The sequence below is a fragment of the Babylonia areolata genome, chromosome 1 (assembly GCF_041734735.1).
Source record: "Babylonia areolata isolate BAREFJ2019XMU chromosome 1, ASM4173473v1, whole genome shotgun sequence".
In the NCBI taxonomy this organism is placed as follows: domain Eukaryota; kingdom Metazoa; phylum Mollusca; class Gastropoda; order Neogastropoda; family Buccinidae; genus Babylonia; species Babylonia areolata.
In genome coordinates this window covers 16,733,769-16,748,768 of record NC_134876.1, presented here as the reverse complement: position 1 = coordinate 16,748,768, position 15,000 = coordinate 16,733,769, and the positions used below count along the sequence as shown (strand labels likewise).

Below are 15,000 nucleotides of genomic sequence, written 5' to 3'. Positions count from 1 at the left end.
AGGGAAACTAATCGTGGCACGAATAGGTTACGATCCAGTAGAGTTACTACCCTTCGCCCGCTACATACAAAAAAAAAAATTCCCCGGGGGCTTTCCCTTTCAGTCTAGAAGGTTCAGCCGTCGACACCGGAGCGACAAAGAAATTACTGGTCAGGTGAAAGAGCTGTGTGAGTTTTTCATCTCAACATTTTTACCATCGGAGTGAGTTGAGAGAGAGGTTGTGCTGAGTCGTGAGCGATGTTTACACTGTTTTTAACTGGTTTCCGAGTGGTGTCTGCCAATTTTCTTTTTCGTCATATTCCTGTTTCTTATTTATAATAAGTGTTTTCGTTGAAAGCGGTCAGAGCCGCAGTATAACCGCTGAAAAATTGTACGTTATCATTATTATTATTATTATTGTTGTTGTTGTATTTGTTGTTGTTGTTGTTGCTGCTGCTGCTGCTGCTGCTGCTGGTCACAGTTTACGCACTGAACCTAATTGTTCAGTGAATGTGCGTGTTACAGGAACACGTCAAAGTGTTAACGATTATCTATTCCGGATGCAAGTGGAACAGATCATGACTCCAGCAATTGATTAATACTGAGCCAAAGCGAATTTGACTCGAGCAATCAATGCAGATTATCACAATCAGAATCAGAAGCAAGTTTATGATTTGAAATAGAGCCATTAATTAGGTAGACGACTGGCGAATATCTGCTTTGGCTTTGAAATGTCAATTTGCAGTACATGTTACCAACAATGGAGGACAGAAAGAGATTGATTGAGAGACATATCAATATGTATACATATCAGAGAGATTCGGATTCGGATGGTTTATTCGAAAAAGGCCTTAGCCCCTTATGAAGGGGTGGTGTGTAAACTTATTTCGAAAACATTATGACATACAGTATATGATACAATAAAACAAAACAATACCTAGACTGATAATCAGGAACAACTAAATGACCGAATTTTGAATGCTTTGTGTAGATAAGTTGCAAACTGTCTGACTTCTTCTTCACGACGTGACGTCATAAGCAAAACTAGTTTAAACATAGAAGGCTGAGAGTAATATTTCTGGGGTATGAAATTATACCTTAGTTCACTGAACTTTGGACAACAAAACATGAAATGTAATTCGTTTTCTTCTGCATTTGTGCACAATGGACAAATAAGATCATGATCACTATGCTGTGTGTATCGAAAATGATGAATTGCAATATCTGAAAGCCCAAACCTAAATCTTGTCATGACATATTTAAATGTTTTGCCAAATTCATGGATAAATACGTTGGGACACAATGTAAAGAGTTGATCTGATAATACACATGAAATCTATCACTTTCTTGCACATGAGCATTCCATTCTTGCCTTCTACAATCAATTAGTCTGGTGCGGATACGAATAAATCCTGAGATATCCCCCACCCCTTGATTAAGCCAAACAAATCCCATACCTATTTCATAGAGTTTAACTCTCACTTTTGTTACCCAATTAATCTTGCCCCTTACATCCAAATCACACAACATATTATAAGCTTTTCTGGGTAATCTTGATTCATCTAATCGTGTTAATTTCAGCCAGTACCTGATGCACCTCAGCTGAGTTCAGATGTATTGGATACCTATTTGTTTCACCATATATCAAATCATTTGGAGTTTTTATTGATACTTTCAGAAATTTCTTTAACATAAACAAATGGACTTTCTCACAATACATTGCAGCATTATCGAGACCCCATATTTCTGCGCCACATTTTTATGAATGTTAATGCTCAGAGAGAGAAAGAGAGAGAGAGAGAGAGATCCCCCACTCCCCACTCCCATATAACTTGATTTTCGTTGGTCAGTGGGCCTTGTGTAAATAATCAATCGGTCAATCAGTTCCTTTCATTTCTTAAGAAGAAGAAAAGAAAAAAGAAAAAACAAACACAACCATGCACAGATATTTGCCTTCAAGCTCATCATAAGAGAGGGACAGAAGGTTTAAAGCTATTTTAAGAAATACTCAGATAACATGGCACCATATACATACAGAAAATGAGAGAAAGAGAGAAAATTGAATTGAATTGAAATGAACTGGATTGAACTGAGTAAATTTTATTTTCTGAAGGTAATAGAGTAAGCAAAATAATGGGGGTAGGGTGCGGGGGGGTTCATCCAGCCCTCGAAGGGGAGACAGTAACGTAAACAAAGGGGGTGGGGGAGAGAGAGAGAGAGAGAGAGAGAGAGAGAGAGAGAGACTAAAAAATGAAGTTAGGTGGATGACACACACACACACGCGCGCATATTTTACATCATCAGATGGCTAGTGTGATCCTCTGGATGGTTATTTGCACACGTCGTTTATCCATTTTCTAGAATTCCGAAACCTATCAGTGGATGATTGTTTTCTGACTTTCTTTCCTTTCGTTGTTTTTCTGTCTGTGCACATGTAATCCCATTTTATGAATTCGGCCTGTAACCACATTTCCATTGAGAATGAAAAAAGTACTATACAGATAGAAAATGAACATATGATTAGATAAATAGATAAAAATAATAAAATACTTGATTAAACAATCAACAAACAAACAAATGAATAAATAAGTGATCAGATAAACTAGCCTATAAAGGGAAACTAATCGTGGCACGAATAGGTTACGATCCAGTAGAGTTACTACCCTTTGCCCGCTACATACAAAAAAAAATTCCCCGGGGGCTTTCCCTTTCACAGTCTAGAAGGTTCAGCCATCTACACCGGAGCGACAAAGAAATTGCTGGTGAGGTGAAAGAGCTGTGTGAGTCGTAATTTTAGTGAGTTTTTCATCTCAACATTTTTACCATCAGAGTGAGTTGAGAGAGAGGTTGTGCTGAGTCGTGAGCGATGTTTACACTGTTTAACTGGTTTCCGAGTGGTGCCTGTCTATCTATTTTTTTTTTTTTTTTTTTTTTTTTTTGGTCATATTCCTGTTTCTTATTTATAATAAGTGTTTTCGTTGAAAACGGTCAGAGCCGCAGTATAACCACTGAAAAATTGTACATTATCATTATTATTATCATTATTGTTATTGTTGTTATTGTTATTATTATTATTATTGTTGTTGTTGCTGCTGGTGGTGGTCACAGTTTACGCACTGAACCCAGTTGTTCAGTGAATGTGCGTGTTACAGGAACACGTCAAAGTGTTAACGATTATCTATTCCGGATGCGAGTGGAACGGATCATGACTCCAGCAATTGATTAACACTGAGCCAAAGTGAATTTGACTCGAGCAATCAATGCAGATTATCACAATCAAAATCAGAAGCAAGTTTATGATTTGAAATAGAGCCATTAATTAGGTAGACGACTGGCAAATATCTGCTTTGGCTTTGAAATGTCAATTTGCAGTACATGTTACCAACAATGGAGGACAGAAAGAGATTGATTGAGAGATATATCAATATGTATACAAATCAGAGAGAGAGAGATTCGGATTCGGATTCGGATGGTTTATTCGAAAAAGGCCTTAGCCCCTTATGAAGGGGTGGTGTGTAAACTTATTTCGAAAACATTATGAAATACAGTATATGATACAATAAAACAAAACAATACCTAGACTGATAATCAGGAACAACTAAATGACCGGATTTTGAACGCTTCGTGTAGATAAGTTGCAAACTGACTTCTTCTTCACGACGTGACGTCATAAGCAAAACTAGTTTAAATATAGAAGGCTGAGAGTAATATTTCTGGGGTATGAAATTATACCTTAGTTCACATAACTTTGGACAGCAAAACATGAAATGTAATTCGTTTTCTTCTGCATTTGTGCACAATGGACAAATAAGATCATGATCACTATGCTGTGTGTATCGAAAATGATGAATTGCAATATCTGAAAGCCCAAACCCTAAATCTTGTCATGACATATTTAAATGTTTGCCAAATTCATGGATAAATACGTTGGGACACAATGTAAAGAGTTGATCTGATAATACACGTGAAATCTAATCACTTCCTTGCACATGAGCATTCCATTCTTGCCTTCTACAATCAATTAGTCTGTGCGGAGACTACGAATAAATCCTGAGATATCCCCCACCCCTTGATTAAGCCAAACAAATCCCATACCTATTTCATAGAGTTTAACTCTCACTTTTGTTACCCAATTAATCTTGCCCCTTACATCCAAATCACACAACATATTATAAGCTTTCTGGGTAATCTTGATTCATCTAATCGTGTTTAATTTCAGCCAGTACCTGATGCACCTCACAGCTGAGTTCAGATGTATTGGATACCTATTTGTTTCACCATATATCAAATCATTTGGAGTTTTTATTGATACTTTCAGAAATTTCTTTAACATAAACAAATGGACTTTCTCACAATACATTGCAGCATTATCGAGACCCCATATTTCTGCGCCGCATTTTTATGAATGTTAATGCTCAGAGAGAGAGAGAGAAAGAGAGAGAGATCCCCCACTCCCCACTCCCATATAAATTGATTTTCGTTGGTCAGTGGGCCTTGTGTAAATAATTAATCGGTCAATCAGTTCCTTTAATTTCTTAAGAAGAAGAAAAGAAAAAACAAAAAACAAAAACAAAAACACAACCATGCACAGATATTTGCCTTCAGGCTCGTCATAAGAGAGGGACAGAAGGTTTAAAGCTATTTTAAGAAATACTCAGATAACATGGCACTATATACATACAGAAAATGAGAGAGAGAGAGAGAAAATTGAATTGAATTGAAATGAACTGGATTGAACTGAATAAATTTTATTTTCTGAAGGTAATAGAGTAAGCAAAATAATGGGGGTAGGGGGGGGGGGGGGTTCATCCAGCCCTCGAAGGGGAGACAGTAACGTAAACAAAGGGGGTGGCGGGAGAGAGAGAGAGAGACTAAAAATGAAGTTAGGTGGATGACACACACACACGCGCGCGCATATTTTACATCATCAGATGGCTGGTGTGATCCTCTGGATGGTTATTTGCACACGTCGTTTATCCATTTTCTAGAATTCCGAAACCTATCAGTGGATGATTGTTTTCTGACTTTCTTTCCTTTCATTGTTTTTCTGTCTGTGCACATGTAATCCCATTTTATGAATTCGGCCTGAAACCACATTTCCATTGAGAATGAAAAAAGTACTATACAGATAGAAAATGAACACATGATTAGATAAATAGATAAAAATAATAAAATACTTGATAAAACAATCAACAAACAAACAAATGAATAAATAAGTGATCAGATAAACTAGCCTATAAAGGGAAACTAATCGTGGCACGAATAGATTACGATCCAGTAGAGTTACTACCCTTTGCCCGCTACATACAAAAAAAAATTCCCCAGGGGCTTTCCCTTTCACAGTCTAGAAGGTTCAGCCATCTACACTGGAGCGACAAAGAAATTGCTGGTGAGGTGAAAGAGCTGTGTGAGTTGTAATTTTAGTGAGTTTTTCATCTCAACATTTTTACCATCGGAGTGAGTTTTGAGAGAGGTTGTGCTGAGTCGTGAGCGATGTTTACACTGTTTAACTGGTTTCCGAGTGGTGTCTGTCTATTTATTTTATTTTATTTTATTTTTATTTTTTGTCATATTCCTGTTTCTTATTTATAATAAGTGTTTTCGTTGAAAACGGTCAGAGCCGCAGTGTAACCACTGAAAAATTGTACATTATCATTATTATTATCATTATTGTTATTGTTGTTATTGTTGTTATTATTATTATTATTCTTGTTGTTGTTGCTGCTGGTGGTGGTCACAGTTTACGCACTGAACCCAATTGTTCAGTGAATGTGCGTGTTACAGGAACACGTCAAAGTGTTAACGATTATCTATTCCGGATGCGAGTGGAACGGATCATGACTCCAGCAATTGATTAACACTGAGCCAAAGTGAATTTGACTCGAGCAATCAATGCAGATTATTACAATCAGAATCAGAAGCAAGTTTATGATTTGAAATAGAGCCATTAATTAGGTAGACGACTGGCGAATATCTGCTTTGGCTTTAAAATGTCAATTTGCAGTACATGTTACCAACAATGGATGACAGAAAGAGATTGATTGAGAGACATATCAATATGTATACATATCAGAGAGATTCGGATTTGGATGGTGTATTCAAAAAAGGCCTTAGCCCCTTATGAAGGGGTGGTGTGTAAACTTACCTCGAAAACATTATGACATACAGTATATGATACAATAAAACAAAACAATACCTAGACTGATAATCAGGAACAACTAAATGACCGGATTTTGAATGCTTTGTGTAGATAAGTTGCAAACTGTCTGACTTCTTCTTCACGACCTGACCTCATAAGCAAAACTAGTTTAAACATAGAAGGCTGAGAGTAATATTTCTGGGGTATGAAATTATACCTTAGTTCACATAACTTTGGACAACAAAACATGAAATGTGATTCGTTTTCTTCTGCATTTGTGCACAATGGACAAATAAGATCATGATCACTATGCTGTGTGTATCGAAAATGATGAATTGCAATATCTGAAAGCCCAAACCTAAATCTTGTCATGACATATTTAAATGATATGCCAAATTCATGGATAAATACGTTGGGACACAATGTGAAGAGTTGATCTGATAATACACATACTTTCTCGCACTTGAGCATTCCATTCTTGCCATCTACAATCAATTAGTCTGGTGCGGAGACTACGAATAAATCCTGATATCCCCCACCCCTTGATTAAGCCAAACAAATCCCATACCTATTTCATAGAGTTTAACTCTCACTTTTGTTACCCAATTAATCTTGCCCCTTACATCCAAATCACACAACATATTATAAGCTTTTCTGGGTAATCTTGATTCATCTAATCGTGCTAATTCCAGCCAGTACCTGATGCACCTCACAGCTGAGTTCAGATGTATTGGATACCTATTTGTTTCACCATATATCAAATCATTTGGAGTTTTTAATGATACTTTCAGAAATTTCTTTAACATAAACAAATGGACTTTCTCACAATACATTGCGGCATTATCGAGACCCCATATTTCTGCGACGCATTTTTATGAATGTTAATGCTCAGAGAGAGAGAGAGAGAGAGAGATCCCCCACTCCCCACTCCCATATAAATTGATTTTCGTTGGTTAGTGGGCCTTGTGTAAATAATTAATCCGTCTATCAGTTCCTTTAATTTCTGAAGAAGAAGAAAAGAAAAAACAAAAAACAAAAACAAAAACACAACCATGCACAGATATTTGCCTTCAGGCTCGTCATAAGAGAGGGACAGAAGGTTTAAAGCTATTTTAAGAAATACTCAGATAACATGGCACCATATACATACAGAAAATGAGTGAAAGAGAGAAAATTGAATTGAATTGAAACGAACTGGATTGAACTGAATAAATTTTATTTTCTGAAGGTAATAGAGTAAGCAAAATAATGGGGGTAGGGTCGGGGGGGGGGGGGGGTTCATCCAGCCCTCGAAGGGGAGACAGTAACGTAAACAAAGGGGGTGGGGGAGAGAGAGAGAGAGAGAGAGAGAGAGAGAGAGACTAAAAAATGAAGTTAGGTGGATGACACACACACACACGCGCGAATATTTTACATCATCAGATGGCTGGTGTGATCCTCTGGATGGTTATTTGCACACGTCGTTTATCCATTTTCTAGAATTCCGAAACCTGTCAGTGGATGATTGTTTTCTGACTTTCTTTCCTTTCATTCTTTTTCTGTCTGTGCACATGTAATCCCATTTTATGAATTCGGCCTGAAACCACATTTCCATTGAGAATGAAAAAAGTACTATACGGATAGAAAATGAACACATGATTAGATAAATAGATAAAAATAATAAAATACTTGATTAAACAATCAACAAACAAACAAATGAATAAATAAGTGATCAGATAAACTAGCCTATAAAGGGAAACTAATCTTGGCACGAATAGGTTACGATCCAGTAGAGTTACTACCCTTTGCCCGCTACATACAAAAAAAAATTCCCCAGGGGCTTTCCCTTTCACAGTCTAGAAGGTTCAGCCATCTACACTGGAGCGACAAAGAAATTGCTGGTGAGGTGAAAGAGCTGTGTGAGTTGTAATTTTAGTGAGTTTTTCATCTCAACATTTTTACCATCGGAGTGAGTTTTGAGAGAGGTTGTGCTGAGTCGTGAGCGATGTTTACACTGTTTAACTGGTTTCCGAGTGGTGTCTGTCTATTTATTTTATTTTATTTTATTTTTATTTTTTGTCATATTCCTGTTTCTTATTTATAATAAGTGTTTTCGTTGAAAACGGTCAGAGCCGCAGTGTAACCACTGAAAAATTGTACATTATCATTATTATTATCATTATTGTTATTGTTGTTATTATTATTATTGTTGTTGTTGCTGCTGGTGGTGGTCACAGTTTACGCACTGAACCTAATTGTTCAGTGAATGTGCGTGTTACAGGAACACGTCAAAGTGTTAACGATTATCTATTCCGGATGCGAGTGGAACGGATCATGACTCCAGCAATTGATTAACACTGAGCCAAAGCGAATTTGACTCGAGCAATCAATGCAGATTATCACAATCAGAATCAGAAGCAAGTTTATGATTTGAAATAGAGCCATTAATTAGGTAGTCGACTGGCGAATATCTGCTTTGGCTTTGAAATGTCAATTTGCAGTACATGTAACCAACAATGGGTGACAGAAAGAGATTGATTGAGAGACATATCAATATGTATACATATCACACAGAGAGCGAGAGAAAGAGAGAGAGAGAGATCCCCCACTCCCCACTCCCATATAACTTGATTTTCGTTGGTCAGTGGGCCTTGTGTAAATAATTAATCGGTCAATCAATTCCTTTAATTTCTGAAGAAGAAGAAAAGAAAAAACAAAAAACAAAAAACAAAAACAAAAACACAACCATGCACAGATATTTGCCTTCAGGCTCGTCATAAGAGAGGGACAGAAGGTTTAAAGCTATTTTAAGAAATACTCAGATAACATGGCACCATATACATACAGAAAATGAGAGAAAGAGAGAAAATTGAATTGAATTGAAATGAACTGGATTGAACTGAATAAATTTTATTTTCTGAAGGTAATAGAGAAAGCAAAATAATGGGGGTAGGGTGGGGGGGGGGTTCATCCAGCCCTCGAAGGGGAGACAGTAACGTAAACAAAGGGGGTGGGAGAGAGAGAGAGAGAGAGAGAGAGAGAGAGAGAGAGAGAGAGAGAGAGAGACTAAAAAATGAAGTTAGGTGGATGACACACACACACGCGCGCGCTTATTTTACATCATCAGATGGCTGGTGTGATCCTCTGGATGGTTATTTGCACACGTCGTTTATCCATTTTCTAGAATTCCGAAACCTATCAATGGATGATTGTTTTCTGACTTTCTTTCCTTTCATTCTTTTTCTGTCTGTGCACATGTAATCCCATTTTATGAATTCGGCCTGAAACCACATTTCCATTGAGAATGAAAAAAGTACTATACAGATAGAAAATGAACACATGATTAGATAAATAGATAAAAATAATAAAATACTTGATTAAACAATCAACAAACAAACAAATGAATAAATAAGTGATCAGATAAACTAGCCTATAAAGGGAAACTAATCGTGGCACGAATAGGTTACGATCCAGTAGAGTTACTACCCTTTGCCCGCTACATACAAAAAAAAATTCCCCAGGGGCTTTCCCTTTCACAGTCTAGAAGGTTCAGCCATCTACACTGGAGCGACAAAGAAATTGCTGGTGAGGTGAAAGAGCTGTGTGAGTTGTAATTTTAGTGAGTTTTTTATCTCAACATTTTTACCATCGGAGTGAGTTTTGAGAGAGGTTGTGCTGAGTCGTGAGCGATGTTTACACTGTTTAACTGGTTTCCGAGTGGTGTCTGTCTATCTATTTTATTTTATTTTATTTTTATTTTTTGTCATATTCCTGTTTCTTATTTGTAATAAGTGTTTTCGTTGAAAACGGTCAGAGCCGCAGTATAACCACTGAAAAATTGTACATTATCATTATTGTTATCATTATTGTTATTGTTGTTATTGTTATTATTATTATTATTATTATTGTTGTTGTTGCTGCTGGTGGTGGTCACAGTTACCAACAATGGGTGACAGAAAGAGATTGATTGAGAGACATATCAATATGTATACATATCACACAGAGAGCGAGAGAGAGAGAGAGAGAGAGAGAGAGAGAATTGAATTAAATTGAAATAAACTGAATTGAACTGAATAAATTTTATTTTCTGGAGGTAATAGAGTAAGCAAAATAATGGGGGGCGGGGGGGGGGGGGGGTCATCCAGCCCTCGAAGGGGAGACAGTAACGTAAACAAAGGGGGTGGGGGGGGAGAGAGAGAGAGACTAAAAAATGAAGTTAGGTGGATGACACACACACACGCGCGCGCATATTTTACATCATCAGATGGTTGGGTGACCTATTAATTGTTTCTAAATACAGTGTGATCCTCTGGATGGTTATTTGTACACGTCGTTTATCCATTTTCTAGAATTCCGAAACCTATCAGTGGATGATTGTTTTCTGACTTTCTTTCCTTTCATTCTTTTTCTTCTTCTTGTCATTGTCATCGTGTTATGCGCCACATCACGGATGGAGTGATGGCCTAGAGGTAGCGCATAGGAAGCGAGAGAATCTGAGCGCACTGGTTCGAATCATGGTTCAGCCGCCGATATTTTCTCCCCCTCCGCTAGACCTTGAGTGGTGGTCTGGACGCTAGTCATTCGGATGAGACGATAAACCGAGGTCCCGTGTGCAGCATGCACTCAGCGCACGTAAGACTGAACCCAAGGCAACAAAAGGGTTGTGTTCCTGGCAATGAATTCTGTACAAAAACCCATTTCAATTGGAAAAACAAATAAAACCGCACGCAGCAAAAAAAAAATAATAATAAAATAAAATAAAATAAAAATAAAAATGGGTGGGGCTGTAATGTAGCGACACGCTCTCCCTGGGGAAAGCAGCCGGAATTTCACACAGAGAAATCTGTTGTGATGAAAAGAGAAATACGAAAATACGAATTCATTGACTGCAGGCACTTGAAGTAAAACAGGTAACTTTTCCACGAAATGCTGGCATTAAAAAAATAATAATAATAAATAATGATAATATGTATGCACGTTCAAAATGCTGCGCGAATCTGTGTGCATGCGATTGTGCGTATGTGTGGGTGTCCACGAAAAAATTACCAGTCATCGCGCCTCTGAGATTTGCGCTCAAGGTTTTGGCTGTAAATAGTTGTCTCCCTTACGATTCGTGGTTAACCACAGGCGGTGTTCTAATACCAAGCCGGGGACTTACCACTTGCAGCTTCTGCAGTTGTGACAGAGTAGACCGTTTTCTGTAATAACTATTATTGATTATCATCTTCATCTGCCGTCTTGACAGGTGGGTGTCCCTTGATAAAATAATAATAATAATAAGTTAAACGGGTGTTTTCATTTTTGTGGGACTGGTTCGATGGGCATGTTTGTTAACTTTCCTGAGATTTCAAAGCGTAAACTTGAGTCCGCCTGTCAGCCCTCAACAGAGGCAGTGAAAGGAGTGGCCGTACTTGTGTGTTGTGGTTGGGTATCATGAAAAAGAAATATAAATGTCAGTGTGATTTTTATCTCAGTTTGGAATCAAAAGTGCCTGAAGTGTATTCCGAGCTGAATTCCTGGACCCTTAAGAGTTATTGTTGATTTTTTTTTTTTTTTTAAGGTGAGCGTCGGTCCTATTTTCTATTATTCATTACAACACCAAGGAGATTATGGTTTATAAACTTAACATTATTGTTGTCATTATTGTTGTTAATTGCTGATGCAATTATCCTGTGTTGCTGCTGTTCAGAACTTCACAACAGAGTGCACTTAAATTGTGTTTATAACGTTTGATGATGAATCAAATTTTATTGGCGATGATATAATGGCTTTTGACGGAATCGACTTTTAACAAACTAACTAGATTGATTACTCTGTGTGTGTGTGTGTGTGTGTGTGTGTGTGTGTCTGTGTCTTTCGCTGTCTGTTTCTCTCTCATTGTCTGTCTCTCTCTGTCTCTGTCTCTCTCTCCCTCATTTCTTCTCTCTCTCTCTCTCTCTCTCTCTCTCTCTCTCACACACACAGAGACACACAGACACAGACACAGACACACACACACACACACACACACACACACACACAGCGCACCCCTGACATTCCCCCTTCCCGCACATGATGTGTCCATCTGTCCACATCCCTGTCACCTGTCCATCTGTCCACATCCCTGTCACCTGTCCATCTGTCCACATCCCTGTCACCTGTCCACCTGTCCACATCCCTGTCACCTGTCCATCTGTCCACATCCCTGTTACCTGTCCATCCGTCCACATCCCTGTCACCTGTCCATCTATCCACATCCCTGTTACCTGTCCACATCCCTGTCACCTGTCCACATCCCTGTTACCTGTCCACCTCCCTGTTACCTGTCCACCTGTCCACATCCCTGTTACCTGTCCACCTGTCCACATCCCTGTCACCTGTCCATCCGTCCACATCCCTGTCACCTGTCCACCTGTCCACATCCCTGTCACCTGTCCATCTGTCCACATCCCTGTCACCTGTCCACATCCCTGTCACCTGTCCATCCGTCCACATCCCTGTCACCTGTCCACCTGTCCACATCCCTGTCACCTGTCCATCTATCCACATCCCTGTCACCTGTCCACATCCCTGTCACCTGTCCACCTGTCCACATCCCTGTTACCTGTCCATCTGTCCACATCCCTGTCACCTATCCACATTCTTGTTACCTGTCCATCTGTCCACATCCCTGTTACCTGTCCATCTGTCCATACCCCTGTCACCTGTCCACATCCTTGTTACCTGTCCATCTGTCCACATCCCTGTTACCTGTCCATCTGTCCATATCCCTGTCATCTGTCCATTTGTTCACATCCTTGTTACCTGTCCATCTGCCCACACCCCTGTCACCTGTCCACATCCTTGTTACCTGTCCATCTGTCCACATCCCTGTCATCTGTCCATCTGTTCACATCCTTGTTACCTGTCCATCTGTCCACACCCCTGTCACTTGTCCACATTCTTGTTACCTGTCCATCGGTCCATATCCCTGCCACCTGTCCATCTGTTCATATCCCTGCCACCTGTCCATCTGTTCATATCCCTGTCACCTGTCCATATCCCTGTCACCTGTCCATATCCCTGTTGCCTGTCCACCTCTCCACATCCCTGTTACCTGTTCATCTGTCCATATCCCTGCCACCTGTCCATCTGTTCATATCCCTGTCACCTGTCCATATCCCTGTCACCTGTCCATATCCCTGTTGCCTGCCCACCTCTCCACATCCCTGTTACCTGTTCATCTGTCCATATCCCTGTCACCTGTCCATCTGTCCACATTCCTGTTACCTGTCCATCTGTCCATATCCCTGTCACCTGTCCATCTGTCCACATTCTTGTTACCTGTCCATCTGTCCACATCCCTGTCATCTGTCCACATCCTTGTTACCTGTCCATCTGTCCACATCCCTGTCATCTGTTCACATCCTTGTTACCTGTCCATCTGTCCACACCCCTGTCACCTGTCCACATCCTTGTTACCTGTCCATCTGTCCATATCCCTGCCACCTGCCCATCTGTTCATATCCCTGTCACCTGTCCATATCCCTGTTACCTGTCCACATCCCTGTTACCTGTCCACCTGTCCATATCCCTGTCACCTGTCCATTTGTCCACATCCCTGTCACCAATCCACATTCTTGTTACCTGTCCATCTGTCCACATTCCTGTTACCTGTCCATCTGTCCATATCCCTGCCACCTGTCCATCTGTTCATATCCCTATCACCTGTCCATATCCCTGTCACCTGTCCATATCCCTGTTACCTGTCCACATCCCTATTACCTGTCCGTCTGTCCATATCCCTGTCACTTGTCCATCTGTCCACATCCCTGTCACCTGTCCATATCCCTATCACCCGTCCATCTGTCCATATCCCTGTCACCTGTCCATATCCCTATCACCCGTCCATCTGTCCATATCCCTGTCACCTGTCCATCTGTCCACATCCCTTTCATCTGTCCATATCCCTGTCACCTGTCCATATCCCTATCACCCGTCCATCTGTCCATATCCCTGTCACCTGTCCATCTGTCCACATCCCTTTTACCTGTCCACATGTCCATATCCCTGTTACCTGTCTCCTTATTTGCCCCCTTTTCATTTCTTGGTATTATTGTTGTTTTTTGTTGTTTTTGTTGTTGTTGTGTTGTTTTTTATTTCATCATTTCTTCTCTGTACTGCAAATATTTCACCCGAATCATGTGATTCAGATGGATGTAAAAAAAATGTAGATTTTTGTTCGTGTAGTTTGTTAATTGCTCTCGTTTCGTGAACAGAATTATAGGCGACGATGTGCTCATCAGATCGACGCTGCGTTATCCTTATACTTGTAATGAGTATAAGATATGTATATGTGTGCATGTCTGTATGTCTTTCTCTAAAATAAATAAATAAAAGCGGCAGATATGCCAGTCGGCCAGTGTGCTAATATCTCCACCGTTGGAAAATAAAGATTCATTCATTCATTCATTCATTCATTCATTCATTCTCTGTCACTCTCTCTCTCACTCACTCACTCACTCACTCACTCTCACTCACTCTCTCACCCCATGTAGAAACATTGAAATAAATATTACTCTCTCTCCTCGCCCCTAACTCAGCCCCCCCACCCCCCACCCCCCCTCTCTCTCTCTCCCTCTCTCTGTCTATCTAATAATGCACTGAGTTTGAATGGAAATCAACCGTGCGGGTTTTGTTTCGACTCTCTGACTACGAGGGTGATCAATAAACAAACCGTTATGTAAATAAAGAAACAAATATATCAGTAAATGAATATCAAGATGAAGTTGGTGCCGAAGAACATTATTTTTCCCCACTGAGCCAATCAGAAGATTTTTGGAGTGGACACTTCAGGTTTTTTTTTTGTTTTTTGTTGTTGTTGTTGTTGTCTTTTTGTTGCTCAGTGGAAATGATACTATTTCTGTTCCTCCCCTTCCCCCTCC

The 15,000-nt window shown here is 39.6% G+C and overlaps 1 protein-coding gene and 1 long non-coding RNA gene across 17 annotated transcripts in view; one reads left to right on the top strand and one right to left on the bottom strand.

Annotated features, from left to right (window-relative positions):
* Positions 1 to 15,000, bottom strand: part of LOC143280146 (uncharacterized) — a 108,225-nt gene that overhangs the window by 19,781 nt on the left and 73,444 nt on the right. The gene's annotated exons all lie outside the window — the stretch shown is intronic.
* LOC143280002 (uncharacterized) overlaps positions 1 to 15,000 on the top strand; it is a 28,073-nt gene that overhangs the window by 3,565 nt on the left and 9,508 nt on the right. The window contains exon 1 of one of the 7 annotated variants that reach the window (XM_076584492.1): positions 1 to 167. This exon is cut by the window's left edge and continues 844 nt beyond it. The exons of 1 other annotated variant lie outside the window; for it this stretch is intronic. The gene's annotated coding sequence lies outside the window, so the exon portion shown is untranslated. Of the gene's footprint in view, positions 202 to 9,638; positions 9,717 to 11,182; positions 11,343 to 15,000 lie in introns of those variants that run through there. 5 more of the 7 variants (XM_076584484.1, XM_076584457.1, XM_076584476.1 and 2 more) reach the window with 5 other exon arrangements.